This window comes from Phocoena sinus, chromosome 3 (assembly GCF_008692025.1).
Source record: "Phocoena sinus isolate mPhoSin1 chromosome 3, mPhoSin1.pri, whole genome shotgun sequence".
NCBI classification, from domain to species: Eukaryota; Metazoa; Chordata; class Mammalia; order Artiodactyla; family Phocoenidae; genus Phocoena; species Phocoena sinus.
The window spans coordinates 92,502,642-92,512,297 of record NC_045765.1 but is presented as its reverse complement, the minus strand read 5'-3'; the positions used below and the strand labels follow the sequence as shown (position 1 = coordinate 92,512,297).

At 36.1% G+C, this 9,656-nt stretch overlaps 1 pseudogene; it reads left to right on the top strand.

Moving 5' to 3' along the window:
* Window positions 1-3,993: 3,993 nt before the first annotated feature.
* LOC116751066 overlaps window positions 3,994-9,656 on the top strand; it is an 85,401-nt pseudogene continuing 79,738 nt past the window's right edge.

The window sequence follows — 9,656 nt, the reverse complement described above, 5'->3', positions numbered from 1 at the left end:
CAGAATTTTCGAGATACTAACATGATTTTATATGCAATTCTAACAAAAATTACAGTGAAATTTTTAGGACACATGATTATGAAACGTTTGAATTTCTGAGAGAGAAGAATTTCCAAAAAAGCCACCAGAAGTTATCATAAAAGATGGAGATGGGAAGATGAGGGGAGATGCGTAGAAGACTAAAAACTCTGCTTCTTTCTTGCTTTGGATTTCACCATATAATTTAAGACATTCTTGCATGGTTGTTAGACTTAAAGTACTCTTGGAAATTCAATCTGATCTCAACGATTCATATTCTAAAAATTACTAGTGAAATATCTTCAAATTTGTTAGCATTTATTACATGCTGGGTGTAGAACTATTTTACATGTATTTTCTCATTCAATCTTTTTAAAAGTCCAACAATATTGATCTCATTTTGCACATTAGAAAACCAGCAAAGAGAAGTGAGTATTTTGGCCAAGATCATCCAGCTAGTAATAATGGAAAAGAAATTTTAACCTAGATGTGCCTACCTCCACTCAGACATAGATGTATGAAATTTACAATGCAACCGATACATTAAACCTAACCTTCCAAAACATTTCTCTTTTATTCAGTGCCACAGCCATGACTGGTATTATTATTAACCTGAGGGCTCTACTTTCTAGAAGTTTAATTGTGGATAATTATGGAAAATAAAGCTGCCAAATATCTAATTCAAACCACTTGTTTATCCCACATAATTATTCTTTTATATTTCATGAATCATTGAAAATAGATGCTCCACATTCTAGAACCCCAAGTCTTTACCCAACAGTGTAAAAAGTGTCAGACACAGATACCTTTTTTTTCCCCACATGACTATAGCTTCTTTCCCCTCAACTTTAGCCTACTGGTAATTGTATTAGTTTATGCTGTCAAAAGTCTCCATGCTTCCTTTTCTAATGTGCCAAGGTCACTTTCTCAATTATTTTTCTCAGTGGGTCATGATTTAGCAAGCTCTACTCATATCATATGCAGCTAAAATAATAGAAGGCCCAAATCCCCATTTATTCTAATTATATAAAAATTTGGCTACCTATAATGCTAAATGTGCCCTTTGACCTGAAGAAAATATTTCTCAGCTGTTTTGTTCACCTAGAACCATAAATGAGATGCATCAGAAGTTCCTTAACTAATTGAGAAATGCTTGAATGATCTTGTCTGTTTGACTTCTACCTACTGGGACACATTTTACTGATGACTTGAAAGAAACTTTAGACTCTAATCAGTAAGGTGGAGCATTTTTAAGCAGAGTATTTTAAGATTAAAGAATAGCGTCATTGAAATGAACTTCAAAAAAGGAAGAACACAACATGATCAAAGATTTAAGCAAAAAGATACTTTTTAAAGTACAGAGATAAAGTTTATTTAATTAGACCATGTTACTGAGGGAGATAAAATCTTTAGTCTGAAGCCAGAAGAAGGTAGGCTATTACTTTATCTTAGTTTAAGCATTAAAGCATACATATTACAGATAATGGATGTTCTTTTGCCTGGTGACAGGGCAGGAAGAGGGCTTTGATTTCATGAAGTACATGTGGTACAAGTTTATGAGTGAGTTCACTTCAGCCATGTCCACAAAAAGCACTCTAACAACAATTCATGTGATCACTTCCTTCTGGGGGCTCAGTGAGATGCGGAAGATCTAGGTTTTATAGGATGGTTAGTTAGCTTAAATGGTTGCACTATCTTCTAAATAATGTCAGGGCCCATTTAGCTATGAATAGAGGACCCTGATCCATGGAAATAAATGCACCCATGACCTTGGCTAGCCATCTTATGGTGTCGGGTCATAATTACAGCTGGGCCCTTGAGTAAAACAACTCCAGAAGCAGCGACGGCTAGCAGTTCTCTTTAGCAACATTAAATGTTGTAGAACTTTATATTGATTTATTTCGTATGCAAAGGGGAGCAAATAATTGGGGGCGCCCAAACTTTGTTTTCCATAAATGCCTTAAGACTGGACTTTTTTCACTAAGTCCTAAGTCAGGTCAAATAAAGACAAGCCCCAAACTTGTCAGGCATATGAATAATAGTCACATAAAGAATATTTGTGAACATAAAATGAAGATGCAACAGATAATGAAAATTAACAAATAATCTCCAATCATTTGATGCTCAAATCTTTCAGTGAGTTCTTATAAAGGGGAGAAGTGCTATGAGAGAAGGGGGAAGGGAGAGGGTGTCCCATCCTATCAAGTCAAGTGAGAGAGGTCTCTAAGAGAAATGTTCTTAGGGGCTCAGATAGCTAGCAGAATCTTGTTCTTCTGTTACACTACTGAGCTGCAATCCATGGGCTCTCTTGTTGCCGCCCCTGGAGTGTAGCAAAGTGAGAAGTCCCTCTGGAGAACCTGAATTGTGTACCTGTGATTTTGGAGGCATGATAGAGGATGACAGTTCCAAATGCAGGGGACTGCAGATGGAGCACATGGGATGGCAAGCAGAATGGGGAGGTTTTGCATCACTCTGCCAAACTAAGGAGAGTATCAAGAAAATCACCCATAGAAATGAATGCATTCACGAAGGGGAGATTGGTATACCATTTCTGGGTCCAATATTGGTTTATGGATCAGATTGCTGATACAGATCTGAGCTGGAAGGAAGGTAATGCAATGTGATATCAGGGCAGAGGGAACTACTGTTGCAGCTTATTTTTTTCAGAAGGGGAATCTAAGATGCAGATTAGTATGCTGGCCACTTAGTAGGGATCATTCTTGGGAGTAACACTTATGGAAGAAAGAGGAAAGAGGCAGGATTGGGCATTGCAAACCCAACAAAAGCCTCATCTCTAGAGCTGGGACAGATCATCAGAGTTGTCCTGAGTTGAGTTGAAGGGGCTGCGTCTTTATACCCCTGCACTGATCCATCATTGGGCAGGCTGCTCCTGGAAGGAGGTGAGAACTTGGGCAAGATAATTTTTTTCTCAAGTGAGTTAATCCCAAAAGACAGCTGACAGCTTAGGGCTGCTTCCTGGCTGTTTTTGCAGCTGCTGGGAGCATAAATTGTTGATTTTAGAACTGAGATCTGGACAGCACATTATGGTGTTCATCATAAAAGGTTTTCTTTTTACAGCTTGGTAGTCCTCAGAGCTAAGGAGGGGTGCATTAATAAGGGTACTTCAGAGGAACAGAACAAACCAAATGTGTATATGTACACATATAACAGGATGTAATTTATATAATATATAATTATTTATTAATATAGGTTAGTATAATATATATTTTATATAACGTATGTTTTATATTATAAATGTATATATTGTGTTATATAATTATATATATTATTATATTTATAGTATATATGTATTATATGCTATATATAACATACTTTATATCATATATATAATATATAGAGAGAGGGGTCAAGGAGGGATTGATTTTAAGGAACTGGCTTATGCAGTTATTTAACATCTGATCTACAAGCTTAACGTTGGTTAGGATTCACGAACAGACTGTAGACTCAGGAAGAGTTTCAGTTCAAGTCCAAAGGCAGCTTGCTGGCAGTATTCCTTCTTGTTCAAGAGAGATCAATCTTTATGCTAGTAAGGCTGTTGACTGATTAGGTGAGGTCCACCCATGTCAGAGGATCATCTGCCTTACTCCAAGTCTGCAGATTTAAATGTTAATCTGACCCAAAAAACATCTTCACATAAATATCCAGAATAATGTTTAAGCAAATATATGGTCACCATGTCCCAGCCAAGCTGACATTTAAACTTAACCATTACAAGTGCTCTGTTTGTGGATCATGGTACATTGTCTAATAATGTGGAATCTTTGACCTTAATAATGTAGTATGAGAGGTAAACATTTAAAATTAGTCATATTTAATATAAAATTCTTCAACATATGAAAACAGTAGCCAAAATTAAGCCATATATTTGTCTGAAGTAAATCTTCATATTAATACATATACCACACCTACATATAATCTTTTAGAATATGGGAAAGAGGCTTTCTTTTTGCTGCTGCTGCAGCCATGAGTATACTCATGCTTCAGAAGAGGTTTGCCTCCAATGTCTTGTGCTCTGCTAAAAATGTTGGTTGGGTCTCAGTAAGACCAATGAAATCTCCAATGCCAGCTCCCATCAGCAGATCTGGATGCTGATTATAAGGGTATGCTGAGCATCTGCAAGCATCTCCACTCCCAGTCTTGATGCAGAAAAACACCTTGGCCACCGGGAGAGCAGGCATATGGTCATGGATGAAGAAATGGTCCTGCCAGTGCTAGGATGCCTGAGAAGATGCCCAGGATGAGAAGAAGGAGAATTCTGCTGCTCAGAAGATACCGTGAATCTAAGATTTATCACTACCTGTGTCACAGTCTGTACTTAAAGGTGAAGGGAAATGCATTCAAAAACAAGTGAATTCTCTTGAACACGTCCAGAAGCCGAAGGCAGTAAATGTCCAAAAGAAGCTCCTGGCTGACCAGGCTGAGGCCCTCAGGTCTCAGACCAAGGAAGCACACAAGTTCTGGGAAGAATAGCTCCAGACCAAGCAGGAAGAAATCATCAAAACTTTATTCAATGAAGCAGTGTCATTTGCGGCAGCATGGATGGACTTAGAGATTATCATACTAAGTGAAGTAAGCCAGACAGAAAAATATCATACGATATCACTTATATGTGAAATTTAAAAAACTGATACAAATGAATTTATTTATAAAACAGACTCAGACATAGAAAACATACTTATGGTTGCCAAAGAGGAAAGTGAGGGGGGCGGGGATAAATTAGGAGTTTGGGATTAATAGGTACACACTACTATATATAAACTAGGTAATCAACAAGGACATAATGTATAGCACAGGGAACTATACTCAATAGCTTGTAATAACCTATAATGGAAAAGAATCTGGAAAAGAATATTTATACACATATATGTGTATATATATTTATAAATAATGTATAATTGAATCACTCTGCTGTGCACCTGAAAGTAACACAACATTGTAAATCAACTATACTTCAATAAAAAAAAATCTATTCAAGGCAGAAAGGACCAAGAAATAAAGCTCCCCATCTTTCAGCAATTACATAGATCAGTCATTCAACTAAAAATAAAATCCTTGTCTACCCTTCCCACCAAAAAAAAAAAAAATTGAAAGAAAGAAAATGCAGAAAGAAGGCCATAATGCTTTAACCTTTAGAGGATGTTTATAACGGTCCATTAGTTGCCTTACAGGTACTAATTCTTTCTCTCTGTGACAGATGCTTAGGCCATCACTGTGGATTGAATCCAGTCAGAGAGCTCCAAAAAGAGCAAGGTCCAGGGCTTCTAGCCAGAAACTCGTAGATATTATTAGTACACATGCTGTCTCTGCTATCCACACCCTTTTGGCTAAGGTTTCATGTATATGCAAATCTCACACCTCTAATATGTTGACACTGATGGAGCGCAGTGGTCCTCATTAGGAGCTCGGCAGCCCCCATGTGTAGGTGCTGATAAGGTGCTATTGCCAGAAGTGGGATTTTGAGTTCTAATTTACACACACATGAGCAAATAGTAACTTTATGAGTTTTCTGTGTAAAAAGAGCACAGGTAAAAGGGAACCAATTTTGAGCCATCTTGGTGATGTCAAGCCATTTTGAGACTCACTCAAGAAGGCTGTCTGCCAGCAAGGGCATTCTCGTAGCAAAAGGCAGAAGTTGTGAAGGGAATTAGAAGAGATCATTTGGAAGCTATCTTCCACATGAGGAAAATATGCATTTTTCAGAACCTGGCATGCATTTCATAAGAAAACATCCTATTTCCTAAATACCACTGAAAATATTAAGAAATATGGTAGGGAATTAACTCATAATAGCCAAATCCAGGTCTAAACCCAAATTAGAGGGATTAATAAAGGACATTTTCAGGAAGAAAAAAGATTTTAGATAATATTTGGTATGATCAAGAGGATACATAATCTTAGTGTTCTGGTAAAGTCTTTACCAATAAAAATTTTTTAAAGGAGAAAAACCACCAAGTCTTTACAAGAAAATTGTAATCAAAGTATAAAACAAAACTATAGTATGATATTGCAAGATTATTTCAATACAAATAGTCTCTAAAAGGTCATTACTTTGACATTTTCTTTTGAAGTAAACTGTTTTGACTCAGGCTTCCATTCCTCTCTGTGTTGAATTATACTAAATAGTTATGTGGAGAAAAATAATTATGTAACCATAACTAAAATCACTGTTAAGTTTTAAATTATCTAAGTAAAACTACTGAAAAAGTACAGAAGGTTTAATGAATGTTATGAAAATAATAAAAATAATATGGTCTTTTTCAATGACAGAGGTATTATAGTTGACAATTTTATGGTGGATATAGGAGGAAAACTGGAGGGAAATATAGGGGAGTTTATTTCTTAAAATGAATTTGTAGAAAGTCAAGATATACAATTTTGATAACAGAAGAAATAGATTCAAGTGTTACATTGAATCATTATCCTTGAAAGATAAAACAGAGTAGAATCCTAGTATGTCTGAGTGACATAATACTAAGTAGCTGTCTGGTATGAAACATGTTACTCTTCTGCTTCTCCTTCCATTCTATTTTTTACCTGCTTACTCCCCATTCTGATGATAAGGAGTTAGCTTATTTCTTGATTGTCCTTTTAGTCATTCATCTGCATCACTGAATCTGAGAGATCCCATGACTTAGGTATTTATAAATAGGGATACTGAACTAATCTTAAATTACATATTCTATAGAAAAATTATCCCTTCTAATTCTAATATTTAGTGTTTGTTTTCATCAGGAAAGTAATATTTCAAAGTTACTGAGGATGACTTTTTGTGTCCTGATTAGCTGAAAGAGTGAGAGAAAGGTATTGAAGATTTTATATCCTTTCGTTCTGGTACTGATGGAAAGCTAGAGGAGTAGTGTTTCCTTATTTTTGGTGAAATAGTTGAAATTTTAATATGTTGAGTCTTCAACCTTCAAATATTTATAGAGTGGAATTATTTTTTTAAAAGATATCATTTTATTTTTTTATTATTTAAACATCTTTATTGGAGTATAATTGCTTTACAATGGTATGTTAGTTTCTGCTGTATAACAAAGTGAATCAGTTATACATATACATATATCACCATATCTTCTCCCTCTTGCATCTCCCTCCCACCCTCCCTATCCCACCCATCTAGGTGGTCACAAAGCACCGAGCTGATCTCCCTGTGCTATGTGGCTGCTTCCCACTAGCTATCTATTTTACGTTTGGTAGTATATATATGTCCATGCCACTCTCTCACATTGCCCCAGCTTACCCTTCCCCCTCCCCGTATGGAATCTAAAAAAAAAAAAAAGTCATGAAGAACCTAGGGGCAAGATGGGGATAAAGACATAGACCTACTAAAGATATCCTTTTAAATGTATGATTCCTTCTCAATTTAGGTGACAAACGCCAGAGCCCTTGATTGCCTGGTCACTTGCCAAGGGATTCTAGAGTATTACCAGGTCCCAGTCTTTGGAGTAAAAGATAGCAATATGTTCCCTGGGTCAAGGAATTTTAGGTGGGGATTTTAGGTTTTAGTTGGGGGAGATATTATAATAATGGAAGTAGATGAATCCTTTAAGCTCCTATTTATCAGCTCATTATTTTGAAAAACCAATTGTGCAGCGGCTGCAAATATTTCCCACATGATTAGGCATTAGCATAAGGGTTTTGTTTACTTTGGGTAATACTAATCACATTTTCTTCGTGGTCAGTGAAGTTGATTTACATACAGACTATGTAAACCTTGCCACCCTCTTCACAGTAAAACAAAGAAATGAAGTTAAAATGTCTTTATTTTTCAATTAAATAATTTATGATTGATAACTTGAATCAATATTGGAATCAAAGTATAAAGAGTCCCAGACCTGTCAAATAGCATTGAAAGCAAGGAAATTTATGGGTACCATTCTAAATCACTATTAGGGTGGATTGCCAGTCTCTATTATAGAAGTAAATTAACAGGGATGTTTTGGCTGAAACAGTGAAGAGGGATGTTGAATTCTGTTGCACAGAAAGTATCCCATTTAGTTGCAGTTGGATGTGTTTGGCAACTTCTCCTATGTGTGTTGGTTTAATACACTGTACCACACATACCCATCTGATCTCTACCATGAGGAAAGAGAAAATTATCTACAATCTAAATAGGTTCATTCTTTGTTGTCAAGCAGAGATCTTTCTGGACTCCGATGACTCGAAATTCCTTTGCCCTCCTTTTTACCCTGAATCTCACATCCCCTCTTACAATTCAAGCTGTATAAATGTGTATGTGTGTAAGTGTGTGTGTGTGCACGTGCTTTTTTGTGTGTCTGTGAGGGACACTTGGGCTGATCTTTTGTAAGAAATGGAAATTTTATTTTGAAAGTCCTAAGATTTTTCCAGTATAATATTGTCTCACAGTGTATATGCAAAATGTTTAAGTGAATTTTGCTTTTAACTGAGTGAATTTCAGACACTTTGCAATTTCCTCTTAAAATCTATCCTGTTTCAAAAAGAAACATTTCTGTAAAGCTTTTTTTTCCATATTATATTATTTGGTTTATTAGACTTTTATCCTCCTTTCCTTCAGAATCAGAATGTCAAGGTTGGTTACAGAATTTTAGATTTTACAAATGAGTAAAATCAAAGGCTTTGATTTTTTTGTTTGTTTTTTCAAATTTTGCCAGTTGAAGTTTTGCCTTGATGGTTTTAGGACAAATTGTGAGGGGCAACTTAAGACCTAAGGAGATACCATGGCTCTTGAATTGTTTACAGCTTTAGAAATGTAGGGCCTCAAATGGTTAACTGAATCATCTTTATACTTTATACCCCAAACTAGTAGAGTGGGTCGTGTAGGTCACATTCAAAATTAAGAGTGAACTTTCCTAAGAAAAACAATTTGATAATGTAATTGTATTTGTGATCTCACAAATACACTTTTTAAAAATATTTTAATTTTATTGGGGGTATAGTTGGTTTACAATGTTGTTAGTTTTAAGTATACAGCAAAATGATTCAGTGATACAAATACATATATTCATTCTTTTTTAGATTCTTTTCTCATATAGATTATCACAGAATACTGAGTGGAGTTCTCTGTGCTATATGGTAGGTCCTTGTTGGTTATCTGTCTTTTTTTTTTTAAACATCTTTATTGGGGTATAATTGCTTTACAATGGTGTGTTAGTTTCTGCTTTATAACAAAGTGAATCAGCTATACATATACATATGTTCCCATATGTCTTCCCTCTTGCGTCTCCTTCCCTCCCACTCTCCCCATCCCACCCTTCCAGGCTGTCACAAAGCACCGAGCTAATATCCCTGTGCCTTGCGGCTGCTTCCCCCCAGCTATCTACCTTACTACGTTTGTTAGTGTGTATATGTCCATGACTCTCTCTCGCCCTGTCAAATCTCACCCCTCCCCCTCCCCATACCCTCAAGTCCGTTCTCCAGTAGGTCTGCGTCTTTATTCCTATCTTACCCCTAGGTTCTTCATGACATTTTTTTCCCTTAAATTCCATATATATGTGTTAGCATACGGTATTTGTCTTTTTCTTTCTGACTTACTTCACTCTGTATGACAGACTCTAGGTCTATCCATCTCATTACAAATAGCTCAATTTCATTTCTTTTTAAGGCTGAGTAATATTCCATTGTGTATATGTGCCACA